This window comes from Panthera pardus, unplaced genomic scaffold, assembly GCF_024362965.1.
Source record: "Panthera pardus isolate Hobbes unplaced genomic scaffold, ASM2436296v1 HiC_scaffold_26, whole genome shotgun sequence".
NCBI classification, from domain to species: domain Eukaryota; kingdom Metazoa; phylum Chordata; class Mammalia; order Carnivora; family Felidae; genus Panthera; species Panthera pardus.
This window is the reverse complement of record NW_026526832.1, coordinates 28,539,497-28,566,988: the sequence shown is the minus strand read 5'-3', so window position 1 is coordinate 28,566,988 and position 27,492 is coordinate 28,539,497. Positions and strand designations below refer to the sequence as shown.

General features: G+C 46.8%; 1 protein-coding gene across 6 annotated transcripts in view; it reads right to left on the bottom strand.

The window, feature by feature from the left end:
- The window catches only part of CYRIA (CYFIP related Rac1 interactor A), a 106,652-nt gene that overhangs the window by 32,905 nt on the left and 46,255 nt on the right, over positions 1 to 27,492 (bottom strand). For 5 of the 6 annotated variants that reach the window (XM_053891137.1, XM_053891138.1, XM_053891139.1 and 2 more), the window contains one exon: positions 18,702 to 18,798. The exons of the other annotated variant lie outside the window; for it this stretch is intronic. The gene's annotated coding sequence lies outside the window, so the exon portion shown is untranslated. The remainder of the gene's footprint in view (positions 1 to 18,701; positions 18,799 to 27,492) is intronic. 6 annotated transcript variants of the gene reach the window in all.

The window sequence follows — 27,492 nt, the reverse complement described above, 5'->3', positions numbered from 1 at the left end:
GACCCCACATAGGGCTTACCATTGAGTATGGAGCCTGCTTGGGATTCTCTCTCTCCCTCTCTCTCTGTCCCTCCCCCACTCATTCTCTCTCTCTCTCTCTCTCTCTCTCTCTGTCTCTCTCTCAAAATAAAATAAAATAAGTGAAATGTTATCTATTTCATTGAGTCTTGAGGATTAATGAGATAGAAATATAAAATGCTTAGCACATCATGTACAGGAAGTGCTCAAGAAACGTTATGTACTACCAGTGTTAATAATGATGATGATGATACCACCATAATCATTATGATGATTATAACAGCCTTCAAATACTTATTTAGGATTATCCTATGGAAGGTGGATTAATAGGTTGCATGCAGCTCTAGGGAAGAAAGCTGGGTCACTGAAGAAATAATTGAAGAAGATCTTCATTCAGAGTCATGAAAAACAAAACATTAGAGTTGTCTGAGTATTGAGGGCTGTGCCTTGTGAAATAGTGAAGTTCCTGTAACTGGTGGTGTTTAAGTAGAAATGTGTTCTACCAGCCTGCAAAAATATTGCAAAAATGAATTATGTGTTGGGCAGAAGGTTGGACAAGATACTTCTTAGACTTTTCCCATCTCGTGGTATCTGAATATCTGGGCATGCACATACACGTGGGTGCACACACATACATACACGTGTATGCACACACTGGGAAGCAAACACCATGCTTTGCTCTTCCAAAAAGAATCTTCCTTATTCTTCCTGTCATTTTTCTCTTCCTCCCATGCACATTTCTTTTTAAGATACCTTTGAGCAAAAGCCCTGTATGAGGTAGATCCTGCCAAATTCAGAAGCTCAGAACTGGTATGGTCCATCCCTACTGCTGAGCAACATTCACAAACCCTCCTGGGGTCTCTTGGAAAGAATCTGTTTCCAGCTTAATGAACAGTTCCACTTCAGACCTGGAGACACTTCTGGTAGTAAGATGATTCTACAGTTTAATAGCAATCCCAGCTTCCACATAAAATGCCCTAATGGAAGTTAAATATTCTTGATTTTCCTGGTTTTGTGCTATTAATGTGTCGCAAGAGACCTGAATGGATTTAGCTGCCTCCTAAAACTCTGTCTTGTGTATGATTCTACTGTCAGACTACCTGGGTGGGAAATATGTCAATCCTTGGAAATTAGCAACAGCCTGAAAGGAATACACGTGGAGATACAATCAAATATCACTTGGCTACAGAATTCTAGATGTTCAAAAGAATAAAAGATGTTATTTAAGCTGGTTGGCTCATGTAGTCAAACATTTTGGAACATGATTCTAACATCAACTGGGGTCAATTAAGGAACTCCCAATATTCTAGATGTTTCATACCCCAAACAGGAAATGTCTACAACAATGACTGTGGAACATTATGTAGTATTAGGGGTCAAGCGCAGTCCTATGAAAGCTGCATTTCAATACACACTCTTTGAATAAGTACAGAACGATTTGAGGATTTCTATTCCTCTTCAAGGTCAACAAGAACCCACAGAAGTGTATGCTGGCTTAAGGTCTACAAAGTGAGTTAACATCACACAGACAGTCACTGAGAAGAGACCCCAGGTTCCACTTGGAAGGGATCCTCACCCATGGGGCTTGCACCACAGCCCCAGCCATGACCTTCATGGCAGTGACTGCTCTTTGCAAAGAGCTCCTCCATGCATACAAAATCCATTGCTATGCAGCGCGTTACTAATGAGATGGTTTAATTCATTAATACGATGATTATTTTTAATATTTCATCTTGTTCCATAAAAGAACATAAGATAAGTTATTACGCACTATTAGAAAATGCAAATACTTACATAGCACAAGTGGGGAGAAGAAAGAAAGAAAAGTGGAACAGGAAGATAAAGAGCAAGTAGTATGTGAATTATAGGTCATCTGGGCCATAAAGTCTTCATGTTTACTGGAGACAAGTGTTCAATTTGGACCTGAGCTTCTGCGGGCGGGCCAAAGCAAAGGAGAAAAATGTTCTCTTTCAAGATTTGGTGTCCAGAAAATAAAAGCAAATGGGTTATGCTAAAGAAGTAGAGCTTCTTGTTCTACTATTTTTTTTTTTTTTATTAAAAAGAAAAAAGGAAAAATTGATCATAGCTAAGAGACAGTTGAGACAAAGATAAGTTTCCTATGGCTAAGAGTAGACAGAGGAAGTCATGTCTGGGGAGAAGCCAAGTCTCAGGGCTCCCGTGGGTACAGAAGAGGTTTTGCAGCCAAACGGGTGGCAGGCAGGGAAGCTTGGTGGGCAGTACGGGGCTGATGAGAAAGCGCGAACTCTGGTTTCCACGTTGTATTTGGTTAACTCCATGGCTACAGTTCTAATGTGTCCTGCTGCTGGGTCTGTCCAAGGGATGCCAGCTACTTGTCATTCTCCCCTACAGCGTGGGGACATATGCCAGAGAGAAGAGAGAAACCCAGCAGGTGCTCTGGGTCTTGTAGGAGAGCCATAACCCTAGTCCCTTAAAACAAGGATGATGATTCTGATGATGATTCTTGGTGGTTTCTATGCTGTTTATGTAAGTTCAAGGGATAGGAAAGGTCTCCCCAGTAATATAAGAGGGGGAGGAGAACCCAGTTTGAAGGAGAGAAGCATATCAAAAAACACAGATGCTAAAGCACTAAAATAATAGAAACTGAAGTCACAAAGGAGGATGGTACGAGGGATTCCAGGCATAAAAGAGATGAAGCAACAAGGTCTAGAGCGTTTTTATTACTAAAAATAGAATGTGTCTGTATTGTGAGGTTTAGACTTACTTTAAACACACACACACACACACACACACACACACACACACACACACACAACTCCTTTAACATCTTCAAAGATCATCTTAAAGTAAAGTCCTCCTGGGTCTTGCTATAGCCACAGTGTGCACCTGAGTGTTGTGAGATCTGAATTCATTTCTGCAAGGAGAGTCTGGCAGGGGGGCAGCAAGGGAAGAGTCCAAGGTCTTGGCTATCAGATGAAGAGAAAGGAAAAGGACATACCAGTTGGATAAGTACTTATGAAGGGGTGGGTCCTGCAAATACGTTCTCTGACTCTTTTACTTGGGATGTCTCCTGCTTTTGGAGAATACCATCGGAAGGTGGTTCTCTTTCCATCAGTTTCCACTCTGGATGGCCTTTTGCTCTTAGAGACATGAGTCTTCTTCCACGGCTGGATTTTCTAGGACTGTCCCTTCCCTACCAAAGCAAAGATGTGTGGGTATCTGCTTCACTGGGTCCTTGGCATGTTGGCCTTAGCTATTGGCTGGACCTATTTTCCCATGGCATTGCAAGCTGAGATTTACTGACAAAGAGTAAGACATAGTATTGAGAATCTGAAGCAGAGTAAGTCAAAAGAACAACATGGCCAACAGATGCTCTCAAAAGATATATAGTGTAAGGAGTAGATGAAGGAGATGACACAGAAAAAGTTGAAAAAGCTGCACAAACATAAATAACCATCCAATTCTCCCATTTTTCCGGAGCAAGTCATTTTGGCTGTGAGACCTGGGGTCCTCATCTGCACGACAGTCCTATAATAATATCTTCTGTGCAACGTTCTTGCAAGGACTAAATAAAATGGGTGTGAAAACATTGCATATAACTGTAAAATGCCATGCAAGTATTAGTTACCATTATTCAGCATTACAACTCATGTTATGGCTTAAGATATGCAGAGAATCAAAGAAATGCAATGTCCTCTGACTCAAATAAGGTGCATTTTTCTTCATCCTTCATGTTTGGTCTTGGAAGATTAATTGTTTCTTTCTTTCTTAAGTTTATTTATTTCTTTTGAGAGAGAAAGAGAGCCTGAGTGAGAGAGGGACAGAGAGACGGGGAGAGAGAGAATCCCAAGCAGGCTCCAGGCTGCTGTCTCTGTGAGGCTCAAACTCACAAACTGTGAGATCATGACCTGAGCTGAAATCCAGGGTCAGAGACTTAACCGACTGAGCCACCCAGGTGCCCCAATCCATGTTTCTTCATGCAAAAAGCTTTCACTATCACCAGACCGAGATGGAAAGGCATTAAAAGCTAGCACTTTAAGATACCTTTCTACATGCCAAACATTGTATTTTAGATAGATTCTTCTTATTTCATCTTCAAAATATACATAGGAGGAAGATATATTTTCTAGAAGTAGAAAATTTAGGAGTATTCAGATTAAATATAGAAACTGATTAAAAAGTATATAAATACTTATTAAAAACCCCAAAATTCTCAGAAAACCAATATTTATGTAAGTCTGTAATAATTTGAGGCTGGGGTCTTCCGATAACTCTATAGGTCATTACCTATTTCCATCACAAAAATTCCAAGCATACATAAATGCTTTTGAAAATAGGAATAAGTAAGACACTCTTTTAGTAAATGCTAGAAAAATCCTTGAAAATTGCAAATGTTAGCCAAATGGTTAAGTCTATGACTGTGTCCCATTTCATAAATATAGCAGGAAGTTTAAGGAAAACATGAACATCTAACGACACACCAAAGTGGCTTACGAAACACCTCCACGGACAAGAAATGGAATGCCAAAGGACAAAGGGGTGACACGCAGATTTGCCAGCAGTTTAAAGGAGAGGACGTTAGGATTACTGCCCACTCAGTCCCAGGAGGCTTGGTTCCCTCCAGTGTTAGCCTTCCTCAACACTGATTCTATGATAGTGACCTATCGAAAAAGAAGGAAAAGGCGAACTCCTATTCCAAGACAAGGGACTCTGACAGCAGTTCGGTGGGAAGTTTCTTTTTCCCCTTTGTTTTTTAAAATAAAAAAAGCCACCTTTAATAATGACCTGAGGGAAACGGTCAATGACTTGTTAAACGCCCTCAATACACAGGACACGTGGGGGTGAGGTATGCAATAATGGAAGGCATGGCCTCAGTACTCAGGGGATGCCCGTTCTATTGGGCAGGGAGACCGTAACCGACTTAAGAATGTGATCTACCCAGGAAGCATATAACAAATTTCTGATAAGTGGTAGGTGCTCAGAAATGTTAACTGAATGTGAAAGTCACAGTATGTACTTGGTACATCTTAAGAACCAATCAGAGACACTATAGCTTTTTATTACATTATTATACCTAAGAGGGACAAGAGCATCCACAGTTTAAAAAAAATTTTTTTTAATATTTATTTTTGAAAGAGAGAGAGAAACAGCACGTGTGACAGAGTGCGAGGAAGGGAGGGAGCAGAGGAAGAGGAAGTCACAGAATCTGAAGAGGCTCCAGGCTCTGAGCTGTCAGCACAGAGCCCGACTTGGGGCTCGAACTCACAAACTGCAAGATCATGACCGGTCGGAGCTGAAGTTGGACGCTTAACAGACTGAGCCACCTAGACGCCCCAAGAAATCCACGTTTCGTTGAGTGCCCACTGTGTGCCTGGCACTATGTTTGAGCTTTCGCACGCTTTAGTTCACTCAAACCTCCCAGCAACCCTTCGGTTGGCTGTCATTATCTGTACGTTTATTGGAAGAAAAAGAGGCTCGGGCGGTTAAAGCATCTTCCTGAGGACTACAGGAGAATCAGAGAGAGAGTCTGGGACCCTGAAGTCTATGCTCTTTTCCCCATAGCAGAAGACCTGGAACTTCAGACCCCCAGGAGGTCTCCGTCTGGGGACCCTGGGAGGCCACGATCTGTGGAAAGTGCACGCAGGATGGGCTGTTATTGTACACATGCACTTTCTTTTTTTGGAAGAGGGTCTACTGCTCCTGTTCCCTTCCATTCCAAAGTGGCCTGTTCCACACTAGCACCACTCACTGGTGTAGACAGGGAGGGAACCGAACACCTCAGGGGGTGGAGTCTCCCTGAGAAGCTGGCACAAAAGAAGTGAGCTGTCCCAAGGGCAATCCTTCGGATCTGGACTGGCCCAGAGAAGCTCTCCAGCTGGGGGTGTGTGGGGCAGGGTGAGGGGAAGGGGGTTTAGAGAGGAGAGGAGAACAAAAGTCACAAGCTGGATGGTGACTCAGCAAGTCTTCCCAGTACCGAAGTCTGATTCCTCAAGGTTCTGTTACTGGTGTATAATTTTGAAGTGGGTGCTTTCATACTTTTTCCCCAAACAGTCTCGAAGGAGGAGGGTGTTTCTCCAGTCACTCTAGGTGTGTTAACAGTGCCTGTAGAGACGGCCCTCACGTTCCTGCCAAGGGAGGCTCTCATCTCCCAAGGGTGACAATTTGGGATGTGCACATGGTGTTTTCTACGACTACTTTCTTGGCTCTGAGCACAAAACCACTTCCACGGGACTTAGCTCTAAGCCTGCTCAGTGGAAAACAATGACCGTCTGGAAAAACAGTTCTCTGCTAACACACACACACACACACACACACACACACACGTGTATTTTTTTTTTTTTTAATTTGGAACTCTGTTTTCATTTGGAAGAAAAAATATTGAATAATAGTATTAGCTGTATTCCCGGAGTGTAAAACCAAATAAAACCAATCTGAGCTTGCTTTTAAAAAACGTGGTCGTAGTTTGTGAGGAAATTAATTTGTTTATTATAAGACATAACAAAGGACTCGAGCACAGGGTGCAAGCATTAGTGTGAATGCTGACTGTTCCCTGCATACAGCAGAACTTCAATACCAATCTTCATGAATAGGCACTTGGAAGATTTCTTGAGTAGCTAGGACTATCTGAAAAGAGAATTCCTAAGCCAAGACCACCTTGATCAATAAAGAATAGAAGATGAGAAAAAAAAAATAGATCAAACAGTAGTCCTACAGAGTTTTATTTTCTAACGTTTTTCCTTAGGGTCTAAGATGATAAATACCCAATACCTCTATCAGAAGGGATAGGTTCTGTTAGCATTTTAAGTGAGCCAATACCTTCAAGAATCTACAATACTTAGCATCCCTGGTAAGACAGGGATATTAATAAATCAAAGATATTACAAAGATATTAATAAATCAAAGACTTTGATTCTTTATAAATCAGTATTTGGGGGAATAAGAAGTTCTAGTCATCTTAATATTTTTCTGCAACATAGCATGTAATCCACAGACCAGTCATGAACACAACAATGACATATTTATATAACATCACATCTTTGTCAAAGATGCGTCTGGCCACATTCTTCCTCACCATGAGCATGTGTTAAATGTAGAAAAGGTATTATTGGACCCGTTTTACAGATCAGAACTCACGGGTCAGGTATAGAAAGTATCTTTCCCAATGTCTTCCAGTTGGATTCTGGGCTTCCTGATCCATAATCCCAAATGTCTTCACAATACATTCTACATTAGAACCGGGATCATCTTTTTAAAGCTCTTATTTAACAAAAAAGCACTTGCTCAAGGACACACAATACATTTGGGCCAAAGAAGGGTCCAGAATGGAGATGTCCTGCCTCTCAGTCTCACGCTCTGTCTACCCAAACAAAGAGTAAATGGGACATCAAATCCATTCTTCTTCTTTTTTTTTTTTTAATTTTTTTAATGTTTGTTTTTGAGAGAGAGAGAGAGAGACGGAGACAGAGAGCGTGAGCCACTGAGGGGCAGAGAGAGAGAGAGAGAGAGAGGGAGACACAGAATCCGAAGCAGGCTCCAGGATCCAAGCTGTCAGCACAGAGCCTAATGCGGGGCTCGAACTCACAAACTGCAGGATCATGACCTGAGCTGAAGTCGGAAGCCTAACTGACTGAGTCATCCAGTCACCCCTAAATCCATTCTTTAAGACATAAAAAGTACAGCTCAGTGTATTGTTGCCACTGGAGGGTTTCTGTTCCAGGCTGACCAGGTCTCACCAGAACATGCTAATCAGCTACCTAACAAGGACACCACCAGACGCTTCATAAAACTGTGCACTTCTTTCTGTCTCTACCTTGGTCATCTTACTTCAGACCCTCAGCAGAGCCTACCTGCATCCAGAAACAGCTCCCAAACCGATCTTCCTGACGCCAGTCTCGTTACCCTTCCATTCATCTCCATACGACTGGCAGAGCCCTCTTCCTAAACACAAATCTGATTATGTTACTTCCTTGCTTAATATGCTTCCACTGCCCCGCAGTGCCTACAGGGAATAGCGCACCCAGATAACATGCCCCGGGCACAGAGACACCTGGCCCCTGGCCCCTATCTTCCTCCCCATCCCGGGACCCTTGACTCCACTCACACCCTGCCCTTCTCTAAAGGAGCCCCGCTCTTTAGTGCCTCAGGGCCCTTGCACATGTTCCTCCTTCTGTTTACAATTACAATGGCAACCAGCATTTCTTAATGCTTTGCAGGCCATAGTGATGACAGCTTCTCATGTATCACCATATCTTAAATTTTACAGCCACACATGAGGGAGGAATTGTTATTGTCTCAATTTTTAGAGATAAAGGAAGAATCTTAAAGACTTAGAGACTTGCTCAAGACCACAAGGAGCAGAGCGGGGTCTGGCATCCAATTCCGTCTGCTAAGCACCGGTCCTCGGCAAGGGCCTCCCTGGAATTCCCTTTCAAGTACGAGTTTGGAAACCAGAGCCTTCAGGAGTCCCCTGACTTCTCCCTACCCTTTGGCCTGACCTCAGGGAAAGGAAAACCCACCTACTTGAGTGAGCTCTGCCTCTCTCTGCTCACCTAACATGCTGTGATGACCGTATCACCGTGTCTTCCAGCCTGGACTGTGACTCACGCCCGTTCCCTTATCTCTCTTGATGCAAGGTCTTCTGGGGCAGGGCCGTGTTTACACCTTACTGTGTCCCCAGCACTTAGCACAGGGCCTGGCCCACGGGTGGCCCTGAAAAAATAAGAAATCCTTAAAACTGCTCTGCCCAGTGGTTCCAAGGCATCGACGAGCCAAGGGCAAAGTAAGAAAAACTAAAGTCTACGTCTTGGGCCACGCAGAAAGCTAAAGCTATTCAAATATTATCACGCAGCAGCGTTTTCATTTATTTTACAAAAGCAAGGTGATCGCCGCACCCTAAGTCCCCAAGGTTTATTTCGAAATTTTACTGGTTGACGAAATTCAAAAATCTAGGAGCTGCTAACCTGGTCAGTTACTTGCTCAGGCGAGGAAGCAGAGCTCCAAGGGGAACCTGCTCTCTGGCCTCAGGCCAGTGCCTCCGGCTGGATCCTGCTACCAGCCTTACCATAAGTCTTCCCAGTTTTCCCAGAAGTCTAACTTCCTAACTGCAGTAGTGCCCTGAGATTTCTCTAAGCAGAACTGCGAAAAGCAGGCCAGTTCTGGCTTTGGGAATGTTTCCGGGGACTGTCCGTCTTTAGGAGGGCTATTAAGACGATGTAACTTCCAGCCTGATCGACAAGGTTCAGAGCTACAGAAATCATGACAACAATCAGGAAGGCAGCCGCTGCCAGTGAGGCCTGCGGACTCCCCACACCGCCCTGCAAAGCAAACAACCCCTTTGGCTTGCCTTCCGCGAACCACCAGCGGCATCCAGGGAGATGTCCCAGGAGGAGAGTGCAGCTCTGAGAGTCTGCTATTCATACAGCTCACACACCCTTTCTCTGGTAGCCACAGAGCCCTCTCCCGCACGTACTGCTTTTCCACAACTTGACGGCTTTGAATTATAAGCAAAACCGGTTAACCATCAGCCTGTAATGTATCAGATACAAAAGAGGGGGCTTAAAAAAATAACTTCTCAACTAAAATCAAGGTACGCTGCCTAAACGAAATAAGCACCTGTTTTGCTGGAGGGAAAAATGCCCCGATGGAATGATGTTGGCTCAGCTTATAAATTCCGGGAGCTGAAATGTGCTAAGCCAGGTTAGCGATTTTAGATCGCTGGGCTGGGCTGCAAGGCGCTCCCCCATCTGCCGCTTCTGTAATGAAGTCATAAGGTTCTCTGTTGTGTTGCCGAATGGGTTGCCAAGAATCCAACAGATGATTTCATTCCGAGCCGAAGGAGGAAAACTGAAGTAGAGTGAGTCTATTAAAGCACTTTCATCTGACAATAAAAATGAGTTAATGGCTAAAATGTGTTTTCAAAACGTTTTAACACTACAAGTAATGGCACTCAAATGGGAAAATGCCTTGAATATTCTCATCGATCATTAATACCATGGTGTCCCTCAAAAGGGCTTGGCGTTCCCCAGGGAATTCAAACTGCTAGAGTCCAGTTGTAAGGCAATCCGTGGGAATTCTCAAAAAAAAAAAAAAAAAAAAAAGCCAAGAGACCATTATGGAACCAAACGATTAAGTGCAGGTTTAAAATAGCCCTTTCGATATCTGAGTTCAGTTTTCTAAAATAGACTATTACCTCATCATAGCTAATTTCCCTGTAAACATCAATATTATAGCAGCAAAAAGCCTCCAAGAAATGAGGGCAAAATCCAATTCTTTTTTAGGGATGCCAGTCAGCATGCCCCCCAGTTTCAAATGGTAGCGAATATGGAAACAATCAAACTGGGGTTTTGCGCTGGACCGGCCCACCACTGGGAAATCATTAGTGAATTTGTTCCCTTTCACTTGTGAAATCAAGAACACGGTTATGAGCAAACTGGTTGGTCAGCCTGTCCCTTAGCTCGAAGGAGGGCTGACGGTCTCAGCCCACCCAGGCCAGTTCTGCCTAATTTCAAAGGGAAAGTGACTCCCTGCAGAGCCAGCAGCTTAGGGACTGAGCTCTAGTCTTGGAAATGCCTTTCCCTGGGCAAGTTATTTATTCCCCTTCTCTGGGTTGGCCTCAGTTCAGCCTAGAAACCAAAAGGAAACACCAAAACACCAAGAAGTTACCCCAAATCTGGGCTGTTCTGACCATCAGTGTTTTAGATTAAACACTGGCAGTTCTCTTGGATTACAAATCTCCATTTTCCCAGAATTCCTTCTTAAGTAAGTGGGTCAACAGGCGCCCGGCAGCCCCTTCGTCAGAGGGAGGAGCTGCAGAGATGATCCTGGAAGATCTCTGTTCCTCTCTCTTCTCCCTGAATATCCCTTCTCAAGTTTCCAGTTCCTCCATGTAACCTTTAAGTGTTGGCCTCCAGTTGTCTTTCTTCATACCTTTCTCCCTCCTCTCAGGTGGGACCCTCCCGACTCCCAACTTTTGCCCATATGCTGAAGACTTCTCAACCTCCGGCCCCAAACTGGACCTCCCTCCTCAACTCCACGCCCGTAAATCTAAATGGATTTCCTGAAAGCATAGCGATTTGGAGGGAGGGGTTAATATCTTTCCCAAATATCCTCCCCCTTCCTTTGTTCAATAAAAGGCATCATCATTCAACTAATTACATGAGCCAGAAACCTGAGTGTCATCTGAGACATCCCCATCTACTATACTCCACAGATCCATTCTGTCACCAAACTCTATCCACTTAACTCTCCCATCTCCCCAAGATCCACCCCTCTCCATGCCTTCTCTTGGCTTCGGTATGGCCGATAGTCACTATCTCCACCTCTCTCACCCCCTCGAATGCAACCCCAGATACTCCAAGCACCTGAGATCATGTACCAGTCTCTCAGCATGTTATAGGAAATGCCATGTGCAGAATCAATGCTGCTGAATTAAATCTCTTCCATTTCTGTTATCTTACAATATAACACTAAAAAAAAAAAAAAAAAAAAAGCTTTTCCTTGTCTCTGCCTGGTTTTCATTCCATGGGCAGCTGTATCCCACATTTGTGCTTGAAGTTTCTTTGCCTCCACAGTTCACTGTCGCGTGGTAGGTGAAATATGACCTAGTGTGTTGAGGCACAGGGAGGTGTTATTGAAAGGAATTCTTCTGGGAAGTGAAGGCCCCTGAAGAATCCCGAAGAATCCCACCCACCCCAGGGCCGTGGGTTGACTTGATTCGTAGGTCTAGATTTTCAGATGCTGAGTTTTCCTAAACTGGGGTCCACCTGTGTACCAAAGGTGACGTTTGGAATTGACAGGTCAAAACATTAGGGGTTTTACGTCCCAGGTCAAATTTATCTGTGGGGGGGGGGGGGAATGTGGGATGTCAAAAATTATGTAAGTACCAAAAAGACCAACAAAAAACATTTCACATACTAAAAACCTGAAGAATTTGAAGCCCAGGGAGGTTGGCACGCTCCATTTCATCTCAAGCATTGAGGACATCGCAGGGGCTGCAAAGCTCCCTTGAAATGTCGGAGGCGGGAGTGGTTCTGCTTTTGTTTCCAGTTTCTGAAGTGAGCAACCGGCTGGCTTTCAACGTATTCTTCATGGCAGGTCAAACTAACGTTCTCAAATAAAATCCCTGGCTTGAACCCCAAGCACGTGATGAGGACCATCAACACAGGCTGGACAGGGAAGGGGCGGTGGGGTGGGTTTGCTGAGCACTTGGAGACCTGGCTCTTCCCAGGGGTTAGCTGCGTAGAAGGAAGGCGCGGTTTAGCATAAACGTTTCCAAGCTGGCTGTCAAATTAAGAGGAGGACAATTTTTTTACATGGTATTCAGGGCCATAAAATCTGGCCCAAAGCTCTCTTTCAAGTTTCAGCAACTTTGAACACTCTGTACTTTGGTCACACCAGAATCTGGACAGTACCAACAGCTCTGGCCTCCTTCTTCCTTCTGGGTTGTTGTTGTTGTTGTTGTTTTGCTTATGTTATTCCCTTTGCCTGGAATGCCCTTCCCCTCTCCTCTGCCTCCAGATGTTCTGTCTGTCTTTCAGTACCCAAATCAAATAGCATTTTCTCCCAGAAACCTCCTATCTGGATTTCCAAGCTGAATGAACCACCTTTGCTGTGAATTCTTTTCAAGGGCTGTCTTCTTCGTTTTCAGAATGTCACCCATTTCACTTTATCCCCCCCGACTCCTCCCCACTGAGCACCAAACATGGGTCCAGCACACGGCCCTCTTCATCTATGTCTGCCAAAATGGATCGGAAGCGTTAGATGAGTAGTCACCGCATAGCAACAGTAAGATATCAGTTGTGAATAAACTGAACAGAGAAAATAGTCATTGGTAACAGGAAGAGGTCAGAGAAAATAAGCATTTCCCAAAATAGAAGTATTTTGGGGTGCTTGACTCTGTTGTTTTATGGTCACAGATGACTTTGAGAATCTGATGAAAATCAGCCTTTTCAGAAAAATGCACACATCCACAGACTCACATATATATATATTTTTTTTTTTGCATATAATTCCAGGAGGTACTAGAAACACACCAAAGCCCAGGAATGGCAACTCCTCATCTGTTTTAAAATCACCAATTCCAGTGTATGAGCAGCCCAACGGGATGAGGAAAGGCATCTTCAAGTGTGTGGACCAACAGACCACACTGAAGAAGAAAGGGAGTCAATTAATGGGAATAGCATGAGCTCTGGACACCTTGGGCAAGTCGTTCTACTCTTCTGAATCTGAGTTTTCCTCATCTGTAAAATGCAAATCATAATACTTCTTTACAATGTTGCTATTGAGTAAATAAGATATGCAGATTACGTAGCTAGTGTAGTATCTGGCATGCAATCAGCCCCTGACAACAAATACTAGCTTCTGCACCTCCTGTCACGCGTGGCAAAAACTGCAGCCACAGTGCAAACAAGTCATTTCCCTTTCAGCAATAAATACTGCACTGCTGCTTTGGGGCAAGGGAAGAAAGCCTACTCAGACCACCGTCTCCGTGAAGAGGTGAAGCCGGGTGCTGAACGGCTGCTGCAAGCTCATTCGCATGGCTATTAATCATACAAGAGCCCATTTATGACAAACACAGGTCCCTCCCTTTGCATGACAAGGCGTATGGGTCCACAGAGCCCCATTATCCAAAAAAAACAGAGCATTGTGGGCGACACAGGCGAAGCCGAGCGCACACACACAAGCGGACATTGTAAGGCTGTTTGCACAACCCCGCAGTGCTCCTCGAGGATTTCCTGCCAAGGAGACATTTAGATCTCATAGTCTGCTGCAGACATTTGCTCATTCAACATGGCTTCAGGCAGCCGGCTGCAGAAACCCGGGTGCGTGGTCCCCTCTGCTGGCCATCCCCAGGACTGCATGCCGGGGATCCTGGGATGATCCGGCACCCGAGGTGCTGTCAGGATCCCAGCCTCTTCTCTGCTGTCCTTTCTGGAGCAGTGCGGTGCAACAGGCATGAGCTTGGGGATCTGGAGAGCCTAGTTCACATCTCAACAGTATCCCGTACTAGCCGCAGACCTTGGACAAGTCACGTCACCCCTCAGACCTTACTCTCCCAGATGGGGTCCACAGCACTCATTTGCCTGTGACGAGACCTAATGGAGATGACAGCAGGGCAGAGTGCCTGTGGACGGCCAGTGTGGCACGAACACCTGCCTCCAGGAGGATGGGCGCTGTCTTCTGACAGCGAAACCAGGAAAGGAAATCAACAAGCACCTGCTGGTAATGTCTTTGCTTAAACTGTAGCCGGCGTTTAGAGGGGAAGTGTGACCCTGTCTTCTCATGTCTCATCTCTAACGCTTTTTCAAATTGTCCCCCCTTACTTTACATTGTGTGTCGTGTTGGTGTGGGTGGCACCGTGTGTCCCCTCAGGCTTTATTTCATCCGGCACCTGAAGTGCCCCATCTTCAGGACACACGTAACTTGAAGGCGGGGGGCGAACTGGCAGAAATTCTCGGCCGAAATGCATTCTTCAAAGACGACAGAAGGACCACGCCCTTGAACTTCTTAAACTGAGCCGTGATCTGCTTCCTGATGTCCAGCATAGCAACAGCCACACGGACTTAATCAATGTATTTAACAACATTTACTTAACCTCCCCGAGTCTGACTTTCAATACGAGTAAAACAGAGATTACTTCAACCTCTCCAAGGGTGGCTTTTAGAAATAATGAGACAACATAGGTAAGCAGTCAGATGCATAAGTAAGTGGTAGTTGCCATCATCACTATTACCCTTGTTATTTTTATTGTCTCAGTTCTGTTGTCCCGGCCATGACCAAGAGCTCCTCTTTCCGACACAACTATTGATATCTGTGAAGGCTTTAAATATTATCTTAGAGATGTATGCCAATGACTTCCAAATTCACAACTGTTGCCCGACCCCCTCGTCTGAACCCCTGACTCATGTATCCAATTGACTACGTGACTTCTCATAAATAGCTGAAACTTAACTCACCCCAAATTAAAGTGTCGCTTTCTCCCCTCAAGAACTGCCCTGCTCCAGTCTTCCGCATCTCAGCCAATGACAATCCCATGTTTCCAGCAGCTCAGTCCCCAAAAGCTGGTGTTATCCTTGACTTTTCTCTTTCTCTCGTACCCCATAACCAAGCTAACAAATCCCACCAGCAGTACTTTTAAGATGATGTCAATTCAATTGCTTCTCACACCGTCCCTCACCAGCACCCTAGACCAAGCCACCAGCCATCAACTCCTGCCCAGAGTATCATACTCACCCTTTACACAGATTTCCCAGCGCTGCTCTCATCCATTCCCAACCACCCAGTGAACTGCCTTTCTGGCAGCTTTGCTGATGTTTAAAAAGTTGCATTATGTCACTCCTCTACTTAAATTGTTTCAGTGGGGCCCTGTTTTACTTATAGTAGGGTACTAGATCCTTATCACGGTCAACAAGGCATCCTATGTGATGGTACCCCAAAGTGGTTCATCCCCTGCAACTTCTCCTTCACTACCAGGTGATTCAGCTACCTCTGCCTCCTTACGTTTTCTTTTTTGAATGTATGACATATCTTTCTGTCACAGGACCTTTGCACTTCCTAGTCCTTCTGCCCAGAATGCTTCCCCCCCACCCCCATATATCTACATGGTTTGCCTTTGGGCCTCTGTTCAAGGTTTACTTTTCAGTGGAGCTCAACCTAACCAACTGGCCCAAAATAGTATTTCTCCTCACCTCACATCACCCCACCCCACCTCACCCCACCCCGTGCCCAGTCACTGCCTTTATTCTTCTTTCAAATCTCTATTACCATTGACTTGTGTATCCTCAACTCCTAGACTACTGCCTCACACACAATGGGAATGCCACACATACATACATGTGGAATGAATTAAGTCATTCATTGTAAACAAAACTCCCATGACCCCATGGAGCTTCTCTGTCAACAAAACCTAAGATTTTTCTTCCATATCCCATGGGAGGAGAGGCTCTCAGGTCATCTGGTATTTGGGTCAGACACTGTCTTTTGGATAAGAATGAGGGAGAATTAGTCATTGCAGGGGATGGGGAAATGCATGGTCAGTGAGCATGGTCCTAAGGAGGGACAGTATGAAACCATAAAATAGAAAGTGCATCTTGGAGGGGAGGGGAAGGAGAGAAGGTCAGAAGAATCACTGAGGACTGATTATATACGAACTTTGCAACCAGAAAGTGGGAGCAGGGACATTCCTGGGCAGAAATGCAGCCTGGCACCTTGGATGGATCAAACGGCTATTGTGTAACTCAAGGCTCGAAGTACACAGGCGATACCATTGACTGTAATGCCTCTGTAATGCCACCAAGTGAACAGAGAGTCATGGGCTCTGTGCCCTACTCTCATTTTAGCCACTTATGTGCTACAGGACCTTGGGGAAGGTCATTCTCCTGCTCTGAGCCTCACTCTTATCATCTGTTGCCCACCAGGCCTGGCTCAGGGATCTGGAACTGCTCCATGTTCCAACCTCCTAGGGTTATACAGAGAGGACAGGCAACAATTTCCAAATATGTACCCAGGCAACCTAATGCCCAATCATGAGCTAAGCTAATTAGAAGGGGGATGCACCTTTCCTCCCAGCAACACCATTTCACACTGACAGCACCTTCCACATGCCGCCCGGGTCTTGTTTCTTGAAGCCGTGTGGATTGCAAGTTACACGGCAAGGAGAGTGACGACAGAACCCCAGCACTTTCCAATGTCCCCCGCTATATCAAAATTGGCCCACTGCTGCCATCAGGGAGTGCTACAGAGTTAGTCTGTGAAAAAACAGTAATTCTGGTATCTGGTAGAATGCCTATCCTACTACAGAGAAACTGTTCTCAAGCCCTTGTGTATGTTCGAGGCAGTAAATGTTGTGAAACGCAAAGGCATGCAAACTATAAATAATTTTCATACATTCAACAAAGTTTCCCCCAAGTACCTCTACTGGGCAGTGCTTGGATAGCCTAGTTTAATCCTCCATGTGTATTCAAAGGACTACTATGACATTCTCTAATGCAGACCCTTTTTCCTTGGGAATTCAAGCAGCAATTGAGGACCTGCCAGGTCCCAGCCCTAGAAGCCTCAATCAGGTCTCATTGCAATTATAATAATAGTACAACTGTAACATTAAGGCATTAGGTTGGCGATAATTTGCAAACACCAAAGGTCTACTCTTTGGCTTTCAAATTTCAAATTGGAAAAAACAAACCCCATGAGATGACAAAACAATGATGTCAATACAGATCCCAAGGCTTTGGGAGTCTCGTTACGTTGCCCAGGAAATGGCAGCATTTTGTTGGAATAAGTAATAAGCATTTTTCAAAACTTCTAGAAAGTACCACCATACCCGAAGATTTTGTTCAGTGGGCAAATTTCCACTGGCTCTGCTGGGCTCTCTACCAATTTACAGTCAATATAATTTAGCTGATCCCCCACTGGCAATGAAATCAAATACCTCGTCCTCACCCCACCCTGACACTTGCTCCCAAATTAAATGACCTCTTCCTTCCAATGACCCTAGTAGATATAGACATAGATGATATAGATATAGATATAGATATAGATATAGATATAGATATAGATATAGAAATAGATATATAGATACGGATATGGATATAGATATAGATATGGATATGGATATAGATACAGATAGGTTTTTTTTTTTAGTTTTCTAAAACATTTATTTATTATTAAGAGACAGAGAGAGACAGAGCATGAGCATGGGAGGGGCAGAGAGAGAAGGAGACACAGAATCCAAAGCAGGCTCCAGGCTCTGAGCTGTCAGCACAGAGCCTGACATGGGGCTTGAACTCACAAACTGTGAGATCATGACCTGAGCTGAAGTTGGATGTCTAACTGACTAAGCCACCCAGCTGCCTCGAGATTTTCTGTATATAGACAACTCGATAGAATATCTATCTATCCACATACACACATCCTGTAAATCCTGTATGTATTTCTTCCAAAACTAAAATACTTATACATGTCTGTTGAGCTCCTTGAGGGCAGGTCTTAATTATCGCTCCATCCTCAATACCCAGCACAGTCCTTAACAGAGTATAGAAAGTTGGTGAATGGTTTAAGGAATAAATACATGAACATCTGCTCTTTTTAGGGACTAGTGCTCAGTAAGACTCGATCCCTGCAGTGGTCTGAGATAAGAGCACAACCCAGTGAGGGCAAGAAGCCATGTTCAAAGCCCACTGTAAAGGATGGAAGGTTCTAGTGAGGACTGCGATTGGGGTAAAGCGAAAGCGTTCTGGAAAAGGGGCGCAAGAGAAGAGGTAACTCATCTGGGCTGGAATAAGCTGGAAAGGTTTCAGGCAGAAGGAGGCTGTGGACTCGGGAGGGAGAAACTTGTTACTGAACATCCGGCAACCGGCGAGGCTCGGGAGCTGGATGGAAGGTAAGGCCAGATCACGCACTCTTGGTGGGTGGGTGGAGACGAGGGGCCTTGGGAGTGACAGCTGTCACAGGCTCACTTGGAGATCCTTCGGCAGATCCCAGTCTTCCGGTTACGATGAAGGGGCGGGACTGGTATTCCTATGCGCTTTTACACCTGCGTTAAACGTAGTTCTCTGCCAGGTAGACTGATATCCTCGGCTGGCCTGGGGCTTGCCTGGATGCCTGTCCCAGTCCTGGGGTGGGAGCGGTGTCCCCTGCTGTCCACCTCTTACCAGAGCCCCAGGAGTCCTCACGTGCCACCCTTCCACGTTCCAGTCACTCCTGCTTACCTGTCTGCCTCTCTTCCTAGAAGGTGAGCACCTCCAGGACAGGAGCTAGGACTTTATGCTTGAATCCACAGCAGGCCACTCAGGGAATACGGGTTTGCTAATAAAAGGGAAAAAAAAAAAAATGAGTGCAGAAGTGACGGCGTGAATACCAAAATCTGTATCCAAGGATCTCGTGTCTGAGTCCCAGCCATTTGCTTAGAGAAAGAGGGAAGGAAGAATGGGCAGGCAGAAGAGGGGAAAAAATGTGACAGGGAGGAAGGAAGGAAGGAAGGAAGGAAGGAAGGAAGGAAGGAAGGAAGGAAGGAAGGAAGGAAATGTTTTTCCCCTTTCCACCGAGTTTAATGAAGCTATAACTGGTTTCTGGCATATGAAGAAGCAGACAGGGATCTCATGTTATAGTTGAAAATTAAAAGGAAGGAAACTCGAGCCATCTGAAAGCAATCTACACCCTCAGCGATGCACAAATGAGCTGAAGACAGGCAGCAAGGGGCTTTGAGAAGAGTCTGCTTCACCCGCTTGGAGGAGACGGTCAGCGACTCATTCGCACAAAGGGAAGCCTGTGACTGTCCCTGCCTTTGGCCCTGCCAATCAGATTTGGAGGCTGAGCTGGGAGAAGCTCAAGGTCAGGGACAGGCATGACAAAATGACATGTCTCCGGGCTGTGGATTCGCATTTGCAGATGTCTCTTTGAATCGAAATTCCCTGTGCTGAAACCTGGGTGCTCTTGCAGAAGTGGGCTTCGCTGCCTCCAGGCTGGTGGGCCAGCTGTGAGAGCGTCCCGTCCCAGGTGACGACATGCTGACATATCACCGCTGACACGGAGGACCTTGACCTAAAATCCTGGGGACTCGAAGATGACTTCACTCATTCCCTGCTTACCCACATTCTCCTTGTCAGACAACCACGGTCACAGCCACTGTCAGTCCTGTGCTCAATGCTATTTCAAGTGCTGCCCACGAATGATCTCACGTGATTCTCCCGATGACCCTCAAAAAATAGGTACCCTGTTGAGTTTTAAGAATTACGAAAGAGAGGTCGTTCGCTAAAACAGCTTTTCTTTGGGCAAATGCAAAAGCTTGCAGTTATGTGTCTTCTCCACTAAGGGGCATTATCGTCTCACATTAAAAATGCCAGACCAGGTCAGGGTAGGGCCTTAGCACAAAAGCAGAAGTTTGTAAAAAGGACAAAGCAGAGGGATTGATTTCAATGACCTGGATATTTTCTAAACGCTATTCCTCTTAGTAGTAGAATGTTCAAATTCACAGCTGTAGTACCCAATGCTTACTTAACTCAGTAACTCCCTTAATTCCCGTTCAAGGTCATTTCAAAGGCACTGACTGGTCTTCAAGAGTCAGCCAGCAATGGGCCAAGGCAACTGGGGTGGGGAGAAAAGATTAATAGATTCAACCATTTGGCTAAGTAGTCATCCTCCCCAGCTGCTTTCGCTAATTTCTTATGTCACGTTTTCCACCAAGGGAAACACGGCTTGCGGCTGAATCACCTTGACTCCAGTTGGGAGTGTAAAGTGAAAGAAAAAAAATAGGAAAAAAAAGAAAGAAAAAAAAAAGGCTGACATTCTATCCCAAGCTTATCAAAATGAGTTTCTCTGGCTCACTTTGGCACAACTGGAAAACACTCTGGAAGTGTACATTAAGATAGGAGGAACTCCTCCATTCGTGGTCGTACCCCCACCCCTGTGCTTATAGACAGGCTGTTTCTACACAGATGGGCTTCCGGACATGTGACGCTGCTTTCAGACATGCTCCTGCAGGAAACTCACAATACACAGAGAAGGCAGCAAAGTCACCGTGGGGCTTCCCTGTTTGGATGGATGCACCAAGACCGCAATTAAAGCAAACAAACAAAGTCATTGAGTTTATCTCCAAGTTTATTTTAAAGCCCAGCCCAGCTCTTGATGACTCAACCATACGCTATCCCGATTTAAACTTTACCCTGCAGCTGGGGTTCCCAGGCTGGTGTCCGTGGCCACCAATGACTAAATTTGAAAGCACTGCTCTCCATCTGCTGCGGAGCTCGCAGCCTCACAGACGGATCAAGTACTGTTTAGGCTGCGTCTTAATCCCACTTGAAGATTGCAAATTTTTACTCAAACACGAGGTCTGAGGCTACTCTGCTGTTCGCACCAGCAGGAAAGCCCGCTATATGAAACAACCTCAAGTCACCTGGGCCCAGCGGCGTGTGGGAAACAACACCGGAGAGACTGTGGAGACAGCAACTCACCTTCACGGCGGCCGAGCCTGTGGCCTTGGCCATACATTTGAGAAGCGCTGCGCTAGACTAAGGATTTGAAGTCCCCTTTTTATTCTGCATCTCCAAAGGAAGCAGTTATTTTAGGACGAAGGAGATCAGGAGGCTCCCCTGTACTGATTCAACATGCATTTTGTTTTATGAGTGTTTCATTTATTGACCCCAGTTGGCACGCATGAAAGTTCAGAAAATAATCAGGGATAGCATTTACGGAGCCCCACGGTGGACCCAGGTCTTGCGCTAAGTGCTTTACACACGGTATCCCGCTCCTGGAGCCCAGGACTAGATGGCTACAAAGCCTTTACGCTTCTCCCTGTTCAAATTGCCTCCTACTCCCCACTCAGCCAGCCTCAGTTTACTCACCTGAAAAAAGGATCAGCCAGAAGCTAGACCAGATGATCACACAGATCCCTCTGATCAGTAAGCTTTTATGAAACGTGGAAGGCAAAACTATATACACATCTTTGTTAAAATAGAAAACCCAGGTGTTTAAATGCAACACTTGCTTCCTTAAGGGGAAAAAAAGAAACCCAGAAAACAATCAACCCATTGTGTGTAGCAATACTTAATTTGACCCTCTACTAGTTTGTGTATTACTGACCAAGCAGCCAGCCTCTCTTAGGACTGACACCAGCAGCTCCTCCTGGGCCCGGACCAGGCACTCAGCAACTCAACACGGTCCCGGGCGTGACCGGGAAGGGACACAGGCGCACGTGCCGGGGGCGCCATCTTCCTGCCCCGGCTGGGGAGCAGGTTGGCATGGCAACGCCGGAGCCAGTCTTCACTTGCTCCCTCCCTTCCCTTTCACGCTATTATCACTGTGTGAGATCTTGCCCCAGAAGAACAGAGAAGTCCTGAGGGCGAGGTCTGATGTCAGGGGAGAACAAGCGAGGCTTTGTGGGGCCCTTCAAGGAGAGGAGGCCCGGCCAGGGCTCTTCGCGCACACAGAGGGGCCTGTGCTCTCTCAGCGTCGGGGGCAGAGAGGTCTGCTCCCGTCTTGCCTGCAGGGCGGGGCCTCCACCAGCACATGGGGGGCCCTGTCCCTCCCCTGACGGGGAGCTGGACAAGGTGGACGGATCTCCACCCGGTGCCCACAGGCTCGCCCACGCCAACCCCCATGACCACTGTCAAGCAATCTCTCTCTCCTTAGCCATTCTCCCACCTCCCGTTCAGAACGGCACCCCCACCCCTCCACCACCCTTGCAGACCTCTGCCTCCTTCTCACAACCCGTCATCTGCTCCCAGTCTCCTGTCTCCAACCCTCCTGGGCACCACCCCTACTCTGAGCCACCTCTGCCTCTGAGAAGCCTCCCGGGTCAGTGAGCTGCCCTGCTGCCTCTGGTCTCCTAAAATGCTTCAGTTGTTCTAATGGCACAGGAGGTGTCACACATCTGATGTTGGTCTGTTTATCACCATTGCTGACTTCGGCTTGGAAACCCCATCTTCTAGGACCAGTTCTGCACACCGAAGATGCTTACTACATAGCTTTAAAATGCTCGAACCCAGAGAGCATCCCGAAAACGTACTTTTTGCAATATGGTTTTTAAATTTATTTGAGGTGGGGGAGAGGAGCGGAGAGAGAGGGAGACAAAGAGAATCCCAAGCAGGCTCTGCACTGTTACGGCAGGGCCCGACACGAGGCTCGAACTCACAAACCATGAAATCATGACCTGAGCCGGAACCAAGGGTCGGACGCTTAACCGACTTGAGCCACCCGGGTGCCCCCCAAAAACTTACTTTCAAGTAAAATATTCAACTGAGGCTTTAGATCAAAATAAGAAGAGCTAACGCTAATTGAGTCCTTACTATGTGCCCAGCACCACCGGGAGCAGGTGCACATGCTGGCTCATTTAATGAGCAAAGCAGCCTTACTTATGAAGAAGGTGCGATCGACTCTCACTTTACAGATGAGGGAACTGTTGGAGGAGGGATGTGCTGTCTGAACCCACCAGCTAGCGAGCGGGAGAGGAGGACTGTGACCCAGGCGGTCTGGGTCCAGTCTGTCCTCCTAACCATCATGTGACACAGTGTTTCATGATGACCACCACTGAACCAACCCCACCTAAAGTCCCCTCTAATGCACACTGTCACGTGTCATTCCCTGAAAGTAGGGACACACGCTTTTGCAAATGTCATCACATTGCCAGGCCCCTTTTGTCCCATGTAATGGCAACTGAATAATTCTGTCAGACGGCCATGTTCCCCTTCTTCCTGGGCCGGCAGCACGGTCAGGAGAGCAAGGTGGCCTGTTGGGAAGTGAGGTCTTTGGAGGAGACACGTTCGGAGCCCGATTTCCTCAGCAACGATTCTCTCCGCAGAACGCGTCTGCCCATTTGCAGCCTGGGCCTAACTCTGCTGTGCAGGTCAGATGAAGTCCCCTCATCCTGCGACCACTAGGCTGGCAGCTTCCAAGCGCCAGAGAAAGGTGGGCTCGCCATCAGGGCTAAGCCAAGCACCCTAAGCTGATTCTCCTATCTTCTAGCACAGAGAAGAAGCACAGACAGAGCTTCAAGAAGCTGGAAAACTGGAAGAAAGGGGCAGAGCAAGGGCACCAGGGCTCACAGCATCAGGATGGGGGCAGGGTGCAGGCTGAGCCCTTTTACTCTGAGAACCAGATCAGCCGTTCTGTGCTCCAGAGCTGATGGAGGCCCTTCCTGCCATGAAAAGGGGGGGGGGGGTCCAGTTTCTCACCTTCCAGAGGTGCTTCCTGGTTCTGGTGGTGCAAAAGCGAACCCCACATCAGGGTCCTGCTGGACAACATGCGGGTTCAGCAGCCATGACTCTCTCTGGGGTCATGTTCGGAAAGGGAAAGCCCTGGACAGTCAGGCCCGACTCCCACATAGTGACGATAGAGAGGGGAAGGGGGTGTCCAAGGTCAAATGGTGAGTCCGTGCCACAGCTCGGGCCAGAACCCAAGTTAATCCCGACACCACAGCCGTCCTGTCCTTCCTTCCTTTTCTTTCTCATCTCTGCTCCTTCTTTCCAAACTTCACCTTATGTCAGTTAAAGGCATCCAAGAGAAATGCTTACTCGCCCTGGTACAGCCAGGCTTCTGGAGCAAAGAGGGTGAGAAGAAGCTCACGGTGAGGTTTTTCCTGAGAGGGAGAAGAGAAGAAACCCAGGTGCCATGTCGTCTCCTCTGCCTAGCCCGTCAGGAAGGACAAACAGACCCCCCAAGAGAAGAGTCAAGGAAGCCCTGACTGATTCTCCTGGTTCTCCAAGAGGAGAAATGGAGAGGAGGGTACGTCATGGGGCTATATCTACCGGAGACTCCAATCAGAGCAAAGCACTCATCCCTCAAGCTGCTTGCTATTGAGATGTTTAAGCCTACTAGAAATGAGGGTGAGCCTGGCTGGCTCAGTCAGTGGAACCCGCTGCTCTTCATCTCAGGGTCAGGAGTTTGAGCCCCACATTGGGTGCAGAGATTCCTTAAAGACAACAACAACAGCAATTGGAAGTAAGCCTACCAGAATGGGACAAGGTTAAGTTCAGAGACAGCTCTTCAAGGAGGGAAGGATCCCCAAGTGCCCACAAGCAGAACCAACTGTTGTTATCAAGTAGTGAGCTCCCCGTCCCTGGAAGCATGTAAACAGACACCCTTGGGGCAAGCTGTGGAGAGTCTGCTGGCATCGGAAGATCCGGAGAAGACTCCAAGACAGGATGTCACTGCTCTGTCCAGTGCTGCATTTCAGAGCTCTAGGTGAGGGCCACGTTCAGGGATGATCCTTAACTGCTCCTCATTGGTTTATCAGAAGGATAGCATGGCATGCAGAGCGGAAGGGGAGACAGTCACAAGTGAGTGTGAGTCCTGACCACCTAGGAGCGGGGGGCCTTGGGCAAGCTGCTTCATGTCTCTGAGCTGCAGTTTCCTCTTCTGTAACGGGCATCCTGGTGTGCTTGTGGACCTCTGGTGCCGGGAGCACAGACCTCAACACACCCAACACGCCCAAGGAAGTGGTGCAGGTCAGCGAGGCCAATTCTAACCCATCCGTTCGCCTTTCAGCCGCCACGAGTGGCTGGAGGGCGTCGGCACCAGGGTGCGTTAGGCTAGAATAGATTCTACGTACTACATATGTGTGCGTGTCTGTGCGCGTATGTATGTATATACACACACATACACGTATCTGGGTATATACAGACACACAAACATATACATATAACTTTTTTCTTTTCATTTTTTTTAAGTTCATTTATTTTTGACAGAGGCAGAGTGCGAGCACGAGCTGGGGAGGGGCAGAGAGAGAGGGAGACACAGAATCCGAAGCAGGCGCCAGGCTCTGAGCTGTCAGCACAGAGCCCAACGTGGGGCTCGAACCCACAAGCTGTGAGATCATGACCTGGGCTGAAGCCGGATGCTTAACCGACTGAGCCTCCCAAGCGCCCCACATAACTTTTTTCTAAGAGGAAGGGAGAGGAGCACAGTTCTAAACACCCCTTGCAGTTTCCACTGGGAAGAAGCAGACCCGGCTGTCTGTAAAGTTGAGTTTTGCTACCAGAGAGCCCTGGTGCAAGCTATACTGTTCCATCAGTGTTTCTGGGTGATGGCGATGGCTCCCTCCTCCTCTTTCCACTTCTTTTCTTGGTCCCTCTCATCCGATTCCACTCACTAACACCTCCATGGGGTCAGAGAAGAGATCGACTCAAATTAGTCAATCTGATTATTTTTAGTCACTGTTGGGAACAAGGTGGGAGGCTAAGGAGGAGGCTACTAATGGATTCTAAAATGCAGAGTTGAGGCATTTTCTGTGCACGATGATCACTCCGGCTACTTCCTCTCCACCGCCACCACAGATGTTTGAACACTGGCCCTTATTTATAGAGTGCCATTCTGTACTAGGGGTGTCTCTCGCCCAGCTCCTAACTCCTACTCACCCTTCAATACCCAGCTCATTTGGCCCCTCTTGGAAACCTTTCCTGACTTCCCAGGGCAGAGGACATGCTCCCTTTCTGTACTTTGTGCACACAAGGGCCTCCTACCCACTATCTGCGTCTGTGGCTCCTTTGTCATCGTCACAAACATGATCTCCTTGGACGGATGAGCAGGCTTAATTTGTCTTGATGGTTTCCAGTCCTCATACAGTGTACAGAGCCACATGGTTGGGACTCAGGTATTGTCTGGCCAGTGAATGTGTACTTTCTAAAGAGAACATTCTTACTGTCCTATTCAACTAGGAGAGGATTAAGAGATAGATATTACCCGTTTGTTTTCTGACTAGAAAAAAAAGGTATCAAGACCTAAATTCCATCATTTCTACTAGAAAAGCTTGGGCTTTCGCCAGCTACTCCCTCCAGTCAGAAACAAGGCTCATGTTCTCACCGCTTTCCAGTAATTTGAGTGCCAAGACCCCACACGAAACCATCAATGTTCAACATTCACTAGGGCACCGGGCGGCAGAAAGGGCCATGAATTCATCAGCTCCAGAAGACCATCTCATTCATTCCAGAAGTCCATCTGCATGAACCTATTTCACATCTGAGGAAGCTATGATCTTATAATGTTACCAGGAGTAGGTATAAAATAAGCACTTTAAAAATGAAGCATTTTTTGATCAATCAGAACAAATTCAGGGTCAATAAAATTAGACCCTTAGTTTCATCTAACTCCAATCTCCTCAGGCCATCACTCTGGGCTTAAAAAACTCTTCCCGCTCTAGGCTGTCCTCAAGTGCACTCAACACCCTTGGCTGGGCATTCAAGGCTCCTGGTTAGCCTTCCATCTCCCCCCTCTGAAGGGGCCTCTCAGACTTGCCTCACCTCACACTCCAGTGACTGTCAGGCATGGTGACAGGCACCGGGCATCCCCTGCTTATGTCCTTCCTCTGCCTGGAAACTCCCGACACCCCTCCCTGATGTTCCCCACCCTCCTTGCCATTCACTGCTCCTCACCTCTAGGACTGAGTGGAGACGACATGCCCAAGGAGCTGCCCCGTCCTGCCCCTCTGTCTGCATCAGGAGCGTCCCCTTGGGCTCCCTCACAGCCACAGATCAGTTGTGTTGGTGGGTCACTAGCAGGTGTCCCACTAAAACCATAAACCCCTCAAGAGCAGGGTGTAAACCTAGTCGTCATCTGTACCCAGTGTCTACACTAGCACTGACACAGAATAGGCACTCAGATGTTTGCTGAGTGAATTCATCCTGTCTCTACCCTGAAGGCAAGACTTGGTAATACACTATGTGAATGCATTTCAAGAGAACCGGTAGGAGCGGCCTGTGCGAGGTGCCCGTGGAAAACGGCCACTCTAGCAAACTGGCTCCACAATGACCAAATCAGAACAACGACTCATTTCGACCTCATTTACCAATGCAACTTTCTCAAGCAGCTTGAACTAGCATTGGACCATGGGCACTAGAACAGGTCTGCGTCTCATTCATCTCCAGAGTCTTGTTACCAATACAGGTTTTTGAACGGATGGCTCGTACTCTACTGGGCAAGAGCATCCGTCCCTTTCTCTACTCAGGGAGGCTTCGGAGATGGGGCCTTTAGAGATGTTCTAGGGAAGAGGGAGGAAAAGTAGGAGAATCT